At 44.2% G+C, this 13685-nt stretch overlaps 1 long non-coding RNA gene across 1 annotated transcript in view; it reads right to left on the bottom strand.

The window, feature by feature from the left end:
- Window positions 1–1684: 1684 nt before the first annotated feature.
- The window catches only part of LOC307122625, a 505212-nt gene continuing 493211 nt past the window's right edge, over window positions 1685–13685 (bottom strand). Inside the window, exons 3-4 of the long non-coding RNA XR_013816072.1 lie at window positions 3576–6239; window positions 1685–2926 (exon numbers count right to left, since the gene is read on the bottom strand). This is a non-coding gene — a long non-coding RNA (uncharacterized lncRNA). The remainder of the gene's footprint in view (window positions 2927–3575; window positions 6240–13685) is intronic.

Raw genomic sequence — 13685 nt, 5'->3', positions numbered from 1 at the left:
AAAATGTTGTCCGGAATAAGAATAAGAATAATAATAATAAACCGATCTAAATATTTTTATGGCTTGCTACGCAAGCCCCACTAATAATAAAAATATGGAGAATAACAATATTGATGCATTGCTTCACAAGCAACACTAATATGTATGTTTGAGAGTGATGGTGATGCCTTGCTTCGCAAGGCATCACTAAAACCGTTTTCGGGCTAGATAGTAATAGTGATGCCTTGCTACGCAAGCACCACTAACTAGAATGTACATTTCCTGAAGAAAATGTGAGTGGTGCTTGCCGTGGCAAAAAAATCCTCTCGGATGCTATGTTGTGTGTACTGGATTCTCACCCGAAACAAAAGAGGCCACCCCCAAGTCTGTACGATGTTGTGGAGCTGAGATATGTCCTATTCATGTGTTTGTACGGTTGCTAGGGTACTCTATATGGTTGCTATGGAGTGGCTATACAATTTATGGGGTGACATTTAAAGACTATTTGCCAGTCTGAGTCAAAAGACCCAACCCCCATGCCTCTACGATGTTCTGATGCAGAGATATAGGTCCTTGTAAACGGTTGCTAGGGTACTCTGTTTGGTTGCTATGGAGGGGCTTGGCAGCATCCAATGATGATACTGCTTGTCTGTATGAATGATATAAACCAACCCCCATGTCTCTAGGATGTTCTGAGGCAGAGATATAGGTCTTGGTAAACGGTTGCTAGGGTACTCTGTTTGGTTGCTATGGAGGGGTTTGGCAGCATCCAATGATGATACTGCTTGTCTGTATGAATGATATAAACCAACCCCCATGCCTCTATGATGTTCTGAAGCAGAGATATAGGTCTTGGTATACGGTTGCTAGGGTACTCTGTTTGGTTGCTATGGAGGGGTTTGGCAGCATCCAATGATGATACTGCTTGTCTGTATGAATGATATAAACCAACCCCCATGCCTCTATGATGTTCTGAAGCAGAGATATAGGTCTTGGTATACGGTTGCTAGGGTACTCTGTTTGGTTGCTAGGGGGGCTTGGCAGCATCCAATGATGATACTGCTTGTCTGTATGAATGATATAAACAAACCCCCATGTCTCTACGATGTTCCGAAGCAGAGATATAGGTCTTGGTATACGGTTGCTAGGGTACTCTGTTTGGTTGCTAGGGGGGCTTGGCAGCATCCAATGATGATACTGCTTGTCTGTATGAATGATATAAACCAACCCCCATGTCTCTATGATGTTCTGAGGCAGAGATATAGGTCTTGGTATATGGTTGCTAGGGTACTCTGTTTGGTTGCTAAGGGGGCTTGGCAGCATCGAATGATGATACTGCTTGTCTGTATGAATGATATAAACCAACCCCCATGTCTCTATGATGTTCTGAAGCAGAGATATAGGTCTTGGTATATGGTTGCTAGGGTACTCTGTTTGGTTGCTAGGGGGGCTTGGCAGCATCCAATGATGATACTGCTTGTCTGTATGAATGATATAAACCAACCCCCAGGCCTCTATGATGTTCTGAAGCAGAGATATAGGTCTTGGTATACGGTTGCTAGGGTACTCTGTTTGGTTGCTAGGGGGGCTTGGCAGCATCCAATGATGATACTGCTTGTCTGTATGAATGATATAAACCTACCCCCATGTCTGCATGATGTTCTGAGGCTGAGATATAAGTCTTGGTAAACGGTTGCTAGGGTACTCTTTTTGGTTGCTATGGAGTGGCATGGCAGCATCCAATGATGATACTGCTTGTCAGTATGAATGATATAAACCAACCCCAATGTCTGTATGATGTTCTGAGGCAGAGATATATGTCTTGGTAAACGGTTGCTAAGGTACTCTGTTTGGTTGCTATGGAGTGGCTTGGCAGCATCCAATGACAATACTCCAAAGGCTGCTTGTCAGTATGAATGATATAAACCAACCCCCATGCCTCTATGATGTTTTGAGGCAGAGATATAGGTCGTGATTAACGGTTGCTAGGCTGCTTGATAATGGTTGCTAGGGCGTGGCTAGGAAGTATTGAAGGTGATTTGTGATTGGCTGTTGATGCCCCGAGTCAAACAAACCCACCCTCGTGTTTCTATGACACTTCTATCCAAAGATATCCCTTTGATCTCTTTCAATGGAAGTCTATGGGATCAGTTGCTAGGGAGCTCTAAATGGTTGCTAGGGCGTGGCTTCATAGGTTGACAATCATCCTGAGATAGTGATTGGCTGTCTGAGTAAATTGAGCCCACCCCCTTGTCTCTGAGACACTGTGAGCCAGAGCTGTGGTCAATACAAAATCCCTATGCAATTTCCCATAGTAAGAGAAACGCATGCGTTTTATGGGACGTCCCTCCCCATAGTAAGTCAATGGGGCAAATTTAGGCAGCTCCTGCACCCCAGGGGTACAACTTATACCCCATTGAGATGTGTCATCTTACAGGGCCTGTCAGCCTCTTCAAATGTGGTGACCCACGAGTTTCTACGAAATCCTCGCTTAGAGTTATGACTTGTTAATTTTTTTTTACATTTTTCCCAATGTTAAGTCTATGGGATTTTTTTCGCTACTTTTTCGCCCCTGGGGCGAACACCGCACCCCCGACCCCTTAGAAAAGATATAGCACACCATTCCCGAATAGGCCGCACGTTTTGACACCTCATTCATGGGTCTGTGACGAAAAATGTGGGAGGAGTAGCGGGACAAAATGTTGTCCGGAATAAGAATAATAAAAATAAACCGATATGGGGTGAGATATTAATATTTAGGGCTTGCTACGCAAGCCCCACTAATATTAATAAGTATGGAGAATAACAATATTGATGCATTGCTTCACAACCAACACTAATAGGTATGTTTGAGAGTGATGGTGATGCCTTGCTGCGCAAGGCATCACTAAAACTCGTTCTGGGGCTAGATAGTAATAGTGATGCCTTGCTACGCAAGCACCACTAACTAGAATGTACATTTCCTGAAGAAAATGTGAGTGGTGCTTGCCGTGGCAAAATTCGCCACCCGGATAATGCAAAAAAGGCAAGCAACATGTCTGTAGGATGTTCTGGGGCTGAGATATGGCTTATTCATGTGTTTGTACGGTTACTAGGGTACTGTAAATTGTTACTAGGGTGTGGCTATACAGTTTATGGTTTGATATTTAAAGAATATTGGCCAGTCTGAGTCAAAAGAGACCACCCTCATGTCTGTACGATGTTCTGGGGCTGAGATATGTCTTGTTAATGTTGATATATGGTTGCTAGGGTGCTGTAGCTGGTTGCTAGGGCGTGGCTATGAAGTTTGAATGTCACTAGTTATTAGCTGCTTGATAGGCCGATTGAAATGAGACCAGCCCCAAGTCTCTGTGATGTTCTGATGCGGAGATATGATCACATAAACCTCTTCTCCATGTTAAGTCAATGGGGACTTGATTGGGACGATTTTTGTCCCGCCGAAAACTAACATCATACACCCGATCGCTTAGAAGAGATATAGCACACCTCTCCTCAATAAGTCGCACGATTTGACACCTCATTCATGGGTCTACGACAAACGGTGGCGGAGGAGTAGCGTGCCAAAGTTTTGAAAAGGTGAATAGTAATCACAACACTAGAATGTACATTTCCTGAAGAAAATGTGAGTGGTGCTTGCCGTGGCAAAAAAATCCTCTTGGATGCTATGTTGTGTGTACTGGATTCTCACCCGAAACAAAAGAGGCCACCCCCAAGTCTGTAAGATGTTCTGGAGCTGAGATATGTCCTATTCATGTGTTTGTACGGTTGCTAGGGTACTCTATATGGTTGCTATGGAGTGGCTATACAATTTATGGGGTGACATTTAAAGACTATTTGCCAGTCTGAGTCAAAAGACCCAACCCCCATGCCTCTACGATGTTCTGATGCAGAGATATAGGTCCTTGTAAACGGTTGCTAGGGTACTCTGTTTGGTTGCTATGGAGGGGCTTGGCAGCATCCAATGATGATACTGCTTGTCTGTATGAATGATATAAACCAACCCCCATGTCTCTAGGATGTTCTGAGGCAGAGATATAGGTCTTGGTAAACGGTTGCTAGGGTACTCTGTTTGGTTGCTATGGAGGGGTTTGGCAGCATCCAATGATGATACTGCTTGTCTGTATGAATGATATAAACCAACCCCCATGCCTCTATGATGTTCTGAAGCAGAGATATAGGTGTTGGTATACGGTTGCTAGGGTACTCTGTTTGGTTGCTAGGGGGGCTTGGCAGCATCCAATGATGATACTGCTTGTCTGTATGAATGATATAAACCAATCCCCATGTCTCTATGATGTTCTGAGGCAGAGATATAGGTCTTGGTATATGGTTGCTAGGGTACTCTGTTTGGTTGCTAAGGGGGATTGGCAGCATCCAATGATGATACTGCGTGTCTGTATGAATGATATAAACCAATCCCCATGTCTCTATGATGTTCTGAGGCAGAGATATAGGTCTTGGTATATGGTTGCTAGGGTAATCTGTTTGGTTGCTAAGGGGGCTTGGCAGCATCCAATGATGATACTGTGTGTCTGTATGAATGATATAAACCAACCCCCATGTCTCTATGATGTTCTGAAGCAGAGATATAGGTCTTGGTATATGGTTGCTAGGGTACTCTGTTTGGTTGCTAAGGGGACTTGGCAGCATCCAATGATGATACTGCTTGTCTGTATGAATGAAGTAAACCAACCCCCATGCCTCTATGATGTTCTGAAGCAGAGATATAGGTCTTGGTATACGGTTGCTAGGGTACTCTGTTTGGTTGCTAAGGGGGCTTGGCAGCATCCAATGATGATACTGCTTGTCTGTATGAATGATATAAACCAACCCCCATGCCTCTATGATGTTCTGAAGCAGAGATATAGGTCTTGGTATACGGTTGCTAGGGTACTCTGTTTGGTTGCTAGGGGGGCTTGGCAGCATCCAATGATGATACTGCTTGTCTGTATGAATGATATAAACCAACCCCCATGTCTCTATGATGTTCTGAGGCAGAGATATAGGTGTTGGTATATGGTTGCTAGGGTACTCTGTTTGGTTGCTAAGGGGGCTTGGCAGCATCCAATGATGATAGTGCTTGTCTGTATGAATGATATAAACCAACCCCCATGTCTCTATGATGTTCTGAAGCAGAGATATAGGTCTTGGTATATGGTTGCTAGGGTACTCTGTTTGGTTGCTAAGGGGGCTTGGCAGCATCCAATGATGATAGTGCTTGTCTGTATGAATGATATAAACCAACCCCCATGTTTCTATGATGTTCTGAGGCAGAGATATAGGTCTTGGTAAACGGTTGCTAGGCTGCTTGATAATGGTTGCTAGGGCGTGGCTAGGAAGTGTTGACGGTGATTTGTGATTGGCTGTTGATGCCCCGAGTCAAACAAACCCACCCTCGTGTTTCTGTGACACTTCTATCCAAAGATATCCCTTTGATCTCTTTCAATGGAAGTCTATGGGATCAGTTGCTAGGGAGCTATAAATGGTTGCTAGGGCGTGGCTTCATAGGTTGACAATCATCCTGAGATAGTGATTGGCTGTCTGAGTAAATTGAGCCCACCCCCTTGTCTCTGAGACACTGTGAGCCAGAGCTGTGGTCAATACAAAATCCCTATGCAATTTCCTATTGTAAGAGAAACGCATGAGTTTTATGGGACGTCCCTCCCCATTATAAGTCAATGGGGAAATTTGAGGAAATTTGGGGAGCTCTAGCGCCCCAGGGGTACAACTTATACCCCATTGCGATGTGTCATCTTACAGGGCCTGTCAGCCTCTTCAAATGTGGTGACACACGAGTTTCTACGAAATCCTCGCTCAGAGTTATGACTCGTTAAAATTTTTCGCAATGTTAAGTCTATGGGATTTTTTTCGCTACTTTTTCGCCCCTGGGGCGAACACCGCACCCCCGACCCCTTAGAAAAGATATAGCACACCATTCCCGATTAGGCCGCACGTTTTGACACCTCATTCATGGGTCTGTGACAAAAACTGTGGGAGGAGTAGCGGGACAAAATGTTGTCCGGAATAAGAATAAGATTAAGAATAAAAAGAATAATAAACCGTTCGAATAATATTTATGGCTTGCTACGCAAGCCCCACTAATATTAATAAGTATGGAGAATAACAATATTGATGCATTGCTTCACAAGCAACACTAATATGTATGTTTGAGAGTGATGGTGATGCCTTGCTTCGCAAGGCATCACTAAAACCGTTTTCGGGCTAGATAGTAATAGTGATGCCTTGCTACGCAAGCACCACTAACTAGAATGTACATTTCCTGAAGAAAATGTGAGTGGTGCTTGCAGTGGCAAAAAAATCGTCTCAGATGCTACTGGGATGCAAAAAAGCCAAGCAACATGTCTGTAGGTTGTTCTGGGACAGAGATATAGGTCTTGGTAAACGGTTGCTAGGGTACTCTGTTTGGTTGCTATGGAGTGGCTTGGCAGCATCCAATGATGATACTGCTTGTCAGTATGAATGATATAAACCTACCCCCATGTCTCTATGTTGTTCTGAGGCTGAGATATAAGTCTTGGTAAACGGTTGCTAGGGTACTCTTTTTGGTTGCTATGGAGTGGCAAGGCAGCATCCAATGATGATACTGCTTGTCTGTATGAATGATATAAACCAACCCCCATGTCTCTATGATGTTCTGAGGCAGAGATATAGGTCTTGGTATGTGGTTGCTAGGGTACTCGGTTTGGTTGCTAAGGGGGCTTGGCAGCATCCAATGATGATACTGCTTGTCTGTATGAATGATATAAACCAACCCCCATGCCTCTACGATGTTCTGATGCAGAGATATAGGTCCTTGTAAACGGTTGCTAGGGTACTCTGTTTGGTTGCTATGGAGGGGCTTGGCAGCATCCAATGATGATACTGCTTGTCTGTATGAATGATATAAACCAACCCCCATGTCTCTAGGATGTTCTGAGGCAGAGATATAGGTCTTGGTAAACGGTTGCTAGGGTACTCTTTTTGGTTGCTATGGAGGGGTTTGGCAGCATCCAACGATGATACTGCTTGTCTGTATGAATGATATAAACCAACCCCCATGTCTCTATGATGTTCTGAGGCAGAGATATAGGTCTTGGTATATGGTTGCTAGGGTACTCTGTTTGGTTGCTAAGGGGGCTTGGCAGCATCCAATGATGATACTGCTTGTCTGTATGAATGATATAAACCAACCCCCATGTCTCTATGATGTTCTGAAGCAGAGATATAGGTCTTGGTATATGGTTGCTAGGGTACTATGTTTGGTTGCTAAGGGGGCTTGGCAGCATCCAATGATGATACTGCTTGTCTGTATGAATGATATAAACCAACCCCCATGCCTCTATGATGTTCTGAAGCAGAGATATAGGTCTTGGTATACGGTTGCTAGGGTACTCTGTTTGGTTGCTAGGGGGGCTTGGCAGCATCCAATGATGATACTGCTTGTCTGTATGAATGATATAAACCAACCCCCATGTCTCTATGATGTTTTGAGGCAGAGATATAGGTCTTGGTAAACGGTTGCTAGGGTACTCTTTTTGGTTGCTATGGAGTGGCTTGGCAGCATCCAATGACATTACTCTAAAGGCTGCTTGTCAGTATGAATTATATAAACCAACCCCCATGCCTCTATGATGTTCTGAGGCAGAGATATCGGTCTTGGTTAACGGTTGCTAGGCTGCTTGATAATGGTTGCTAGGGCGTGGCTAGGAAGTGTTGAAGGTGATTTGTGATTGGCTGTTGATGCCCCGAGTCAAACAAACCCACCCTCGTGTTTCTATGAGACTTCTATCAAAAGATATCCCTTTGATCTCTTTCAATGGAAGTCTATGGGATCAGTTGCTAGGGAGCTCTAAATGGTTGCTAGGGCGTGGCTTCATAGGTTGACAATCATCCTGAGATAGTGATTGGTTGGCTGAGTAAATTGAGCCCACCCTCTTGTCTCTGAGACACTGTGAGCCAGAGCTATGGTCAATACAAAATCCCTATGCAATTTCCCATTGTAAGAGAAACACATGAGTTTTATGGGACGTCCCTCCCCATTATAAGTCAATGGGGAAATTTGAGGAAATTTGGGGAGCTCTAGCACCCCAGGGGTACAACTTATACCCCATTGTGATGTGTCATCTTACAGGGCCTGTCAGCCTCTTCAAATGTGGTGACACACGAGTTTCTACGAAATCCTCGCTCAGAGTTATGACTCGTTAAAAATTTTAGCAATGTTAAGTCTATGGGAATTTTTTCGCTACTTTTTCGCCCCTGGGGCGAACACCGCACCCCCGACCCCTTAGAAAAGATATAGCACACCATTCCCGATTAAGCCGCACGTTTTGACACCTCATTCATGGGTCTGTGACAAACGGTGCGGGAGGAGTAGCGCGCCAAAATGTTGTCCGGAATAATAAGAATAAAGAATAATAATAAACCGTTCCTGGGTGTATAGTATATATACGCCTTGCTAAATAAGCTCCACGAATATTAATGAGTATGGAGAATAACAATATTGATGCCTTGCTTCGCAAGGCCCACTAATAAGTATGTTTGAGAGTGATGGTGATGCCTTGCTGCGCAAGGCATCACTAAAAAGCGTTCTGAGGTAAGATAGTAATAGTGATGCCTTGCTACGCAAGCACCACTAACTAGAATGTACATTTCCTGAAGAAAATGTGAGTGGTGCTTGCCGTGGCAAAAAAATCCTCTCGAATGCTACTGTAATGCAAAAAAGCCAAGCAACATGTCTGTAGGATGTTCTGGGGCTGAGATATGGCTTATTCATGTGTTTGTACGGTTACTAGGGTACTGTAAATGGTTACTAGGGTGTGGCTATACAGTTAATGGTTTGATATTTAAAGAATATTGGCCAGTCTGAGTCAAAAGAGACCACCCTCATGTCTGTACGATGTTCTGGGGCTGAGATATGGCTTGTTAATGTTGATATATTGTTGCTAGGGTGCTGTAGCTGGTTGCTAGGGCGTGGCTATGAAGTTTGAATGTCACTAGTTATTAGCTGCTTGATAGGCCGATTCAAATGAGACCAGCCCCAAGTCTATGTGATGTTCTGAGGCGGAGATATTATCACATAAACCTCTTCTCCATGTTAAGTCAATGGGGACTTGATTGGGACGATTTTTTTCCCGCCGAAAACTAACATCATACACCCGATCGCTTAGAAGAGATATAGCACACCTCTCCTCAATAAGCCGCACGATTTGACACCTCATTCATGGGTCTACACCAAACGGTGCCGGAGGAGTAGCGTGCCAAAGTTTTGAAAAGGTGAATAGTAATTACAACACTAGAATGTACATTTCCTGAAGAAAATGTGAGTGGTGCTTGCCGTGGCAAAATTCGCCACCCGGATAATGCAAAAAATCCACCCGGATGCTACTGGGATGCTAAAAAGCCAAGCAACATGTATGTAGGATGTTCTGGGGCTGAGATATGGCTTATTCATGTGTTTGTACGGTTACTAGGGTACTGTAAATTGTTACTAGGGTGTGGCTATACAGTTTATGGTTTGATATTTAAAGAATATTGGCCAGTCTGAGTCAAAAGAGACCACCCTCATGTCTGTACGATGTTCTGGGGCTGAGATATGTTTTGTTAATGTTGATATATGGTTGCTAGGGTCCTGTAGCTGGTTGCTAGGGCGTGGCTATGAAGTTTGAATGTCACTAGTTATTAGCTGCTTGATAGGCCGATTCATATGAGACCAGCCCCAAGTCTCTGTGATGTTCTGAGGCGGAGATATGATCACATAAACCTCTTCTCCATGTTAAGTCAATGGGGACTTGATTGGGACGATTTTTTTCCCGCCGAAAAGTAACATCATACACCCGATCGCTTAGAAGAGATATAGCACACCTCTCCTCAATAAGTCGCACGATTTGACACCTCATTCATGGGTCTACGACAAACGGTGCCGGAGGAGTAGCACGCCAAAGTTTCGTCAAGGTGAATAGTAATCACAACACTAGAATGTACATTTCCTGAAGAAAATGTGAGTGGTGCTTGCCGTGGCAAAAAAATCCTCTCGGATGCTATGTTGTGTGTACTGGATTCTCACCCGAAACAAAAGAGGCCACCCCCAAGTCTGTACGATGTTGTGGAGCTGAGATATGTCCTATTCATGTGTTTGTACGGTTGCTAGGGTACTCTATATGGTTGCTATGGAGTGGCTATACAATTTATGGGGTGACATTTAAAGACTATTTGCCAGTCTGAGTCAAAAGACCCAACCCCCATGCCTCTACGATGTTCTGATGCAGAGATATAGGTCCTTGTAAACGGTTGCTAGGGTACTCTGTTTGGTTGCTATGGAGGGGCTTGGCAGCATCCAATGATGATACTGCTTGTCTATATGAATGATATAAACCAACCCCCATGTCTCTAGGATGTTCTGAGGCAGAGATATAGGTCTTGGTAAACGGTTGCTAGGGTACTCTGTTTGGTTGCTATGGAGGGGTTTGGCAGCATCCAATGATGATACTGTTTGTCTGTATGAATGATATAAACCAACCCCCATGCCTCTATGATGTTCTGAAGCAGAGATATAGGTCTTGGTATACGGTTGCTAGGGTACTCTGTTTGGTTGCTAGGGGGGCTTGGCAGCATCCAATGATGATACTGCTTGTCTGTATGAATGATATAAACCAACCCCCATGTCTCTATGATGTTCTGAGGCAGAGATATAGGTCTTGGTATATGGTTGCTAGGGTACTCTGTTTGGTTGCTAAGGGGGCTTGGCAGCATCCAATGATGATACTGCTTGTCTGTATGAATGATATAAACCAACCCCCATGTCTCTATGATGTTCTGAAGCAGAGATATAGGTCTTGGTATACGGTTGCTAGGGTACTCTGTTTGGTTGCTAGGGGGGCTTGGCAGCATCCAATGATGATACTGCTTGTCTGTATGAATGATATAAACCAACCCCCATGTCTCTATGATGTTCTGAGGCAGAGATATAGGTCTTGGTATATGGTTGCTAGGGTACTCTGTTTGGTTGCTAAGGGGGCTTGGCAGCATCCAATGATGATACTGCTTGTCTGTATGAATGATATAAACCAACCCCCATGTCTCTATGATGTTCTGAAGCAGAGATATAGGTCTTGGTATATGGTTGCTAGGGTACTCTGTTTGGTTGCTAAGGGGGCTTGGCAGCATCAAATGATGATACTGCTTGTCTGTATGAATGATATAAACCAACCCCCATGCCTCTACGATGTTCTGAAGCAGAGATATAGGTCTTGGTATACGGTTGCTAGGGTACTCTGTTTGGTTGCTAGGGGGGCTTGGCAGCATCCAATGATGATACTGCTTGTCAATATGAATGATATAAACCAACCCCCATGCCTCTATGATGTTCTGAAGCAGAGATATAGGTCTTGGTATACGGTTGCTAGGGTACTCTGTTTGGTTGCTAGGGGGGCTTGGCAGCATCCAATGATGATACTGCTTGTCTGTATGAATGATATAAACCAACCCCCATGTCTCTACGATGTTCCGAAGCAGAGATATAGGTCTTGATATACGGTTGCTAGGGTACTCTGTTTGGTTGCTAGGGGGGCTTGGCAGCATCCAATGATGATACTGCTTGTCTGTATGAATGATATAAACCAACCCCCATGTCTCTATGATGTTCTGAGGCAGAGATATAGGTCTTGGTATATGGTTGCTAGGGTACTCTGTTTGGTTGCTAGGGGGGCTTGGCAGCATCCAATGATGATACTGCTTGTCTGTATGAATGATATAAACCAACCCCCATGTCTCTATGATGTTCTGAGGCAGAGATATAGGTCTTGGTATATGGTTGCTAGGGTACTCTGTTTGGTTGCTAGGGGGGCTTGGCAGCATCCAATGATGATACTGCTTGTCTGTATGAATGATATAAACCAACCCCCATGTCTCTATGATGTTCTGATGCAGAGATATAGGTCTTGGTAAACGGTTGCTAGGGTACTCTGTTTGGTTGCTATGGAGTGGCTTGGCAGCATCCAATGGATACAGCTTGTCAGTATGAATGATATAAACCAACCCCCATGTCTGTATGATGTTCTGATGCAGAGATATAGATCTTGGTAAACGGTTGCTAGGGTACTCTGTTTGGTTGCTATGGCGTGGCTTGGCAGCATCCAATGATGATACTCCAAAGGCTGCTTGTCAGTATGAATGATATAAACCAACCCCCTTGCCTCTATAATGTTCTGAGGCAGAGATATAGGTCTTGGTAAATGGTTGCTAGGCTGCTTGATAATGGTTGCTAGGGCGTGGCTAGGAAGTATTGAAGGTGACTTGTGATTGGCTGTTGATGCCCCGAGTCAAACAAACCCACCCTCTTGTTTCTATGACACTTCTATCAAAAGATATCCCTTTGATCTCTTTCAATGGAAGTCTATGGGATCAGTTGCTAGGGAGCTCTAAGTGGTTGCTAGGGCGTGGCTTCATAGGTTAACAATCATCCTGAGATAGTGATTGGCTGTCTGAGTAAATTGAGCCCACCCCCTTGTCTCTGAGACACTGTGAGCCAGAGCTATGGTCAATACAAAATCCCTATGCAATTTCCCATAGTAAGAGAAACACATGAGTTTTATGGGACGTCCCTCCCCATTATAAGTCAATGGGGAAATTTGAGGAAATTTGGGCAGCTCTAGCGCCCCAGGGGTACAACTTATACCCCATTGCGATGTGTCATCTTACAGGGCCTGTCAGCCTCTTCAGATGTGGTGACACACGAGTTTCTCCGAAATCCTCGCTCAGAGCTATGAGGGGTCAAAGTGTCCGCAATGTTAAATCCCATTGACTTTTCGGTTACTTTTACGCCCCTGGGGCGAACATCGCACCCCCGATCCCTTAGAAAAGATATAGCACACCATTCCCGTATAGGCCGGTCGATTTGACGCCTCATTCATGGGTCTGTGACAAAATTTGTGGGAGGAGAAGCGCGCCGAAAAAGTGGCCAGAAGAAGAAGAATAATAATAAGCCATTCCTGGGTTACATAGTATATATACGCCTTGCTAAACAAGCTCCACGAATATTAATAAGTATGGAGAATAACAATATTGATGCCTTGCTTCGCAAGGCCCACTAATAAGTGTGTTTGAGAGTGATGGTGATGCCTTGCTGCGCAAGGCATCACTAAAATCGTTCTGGGGTAAGATAGTAATAGTGATGCCTTGCTACGCAAGCACCACTAACTAGAATGTACATTTCCTGAAGAAAATGTGAGTGGTGCTTGCCGTGGCAAAACTCGCCACCCGGATGCTACTGGGATGCAAAAAAGCCAAGCAACATGTCTGTAGGATGTTCTGGGACTGACATATAGGTCTTCGTAAACGGTTGCTAGGGTACTCTGTTTGGTTGCTATGGAGTGGCTTGGCAACATTCAATGATGATACTGCTTGTCAGTATGAATGATATAAACCAACCCCCATGTCTGTATGATATTGTGATGCAGAGATATAGGTCTTGGTAAACGGTTGCTAGGGAACTCTGTTTGGTTGCTATGGAGTGTTTTGGCAACATTCAATGATGATACTGCTTGTCAGTAAGAATGATATGAACCAACCCCCATGTCTTTACGATGTTCTGATGCAGAGATATAGGTCTTGTTATACGGTTGCTAGGGTACTCTGTTTGGTTGCTATGGAGTGGCTTGGCAGCATCCAATGGATACAGCTTGTCAGTATGAATGATATAAACCAACCCC

The sequence above is a fragment of the Gobio gobio genome (genome assembly GCF_949357685.1).
Source record: "Gobio gobio genome assembly, chromosome: 2".
In the NCBI taxonomy this organism is placed as follows: Eukaryota; Metazoa; Chordata; class Actinopteri; order Cypriniformes; family Gobionidae; genus Gobio; species Gobio gobio.
The sequence above is the reverse complement of the archived record's forward strand: the minus strand, read 5'-3'. Positions and strand labels throughout refer to the sequence as shown.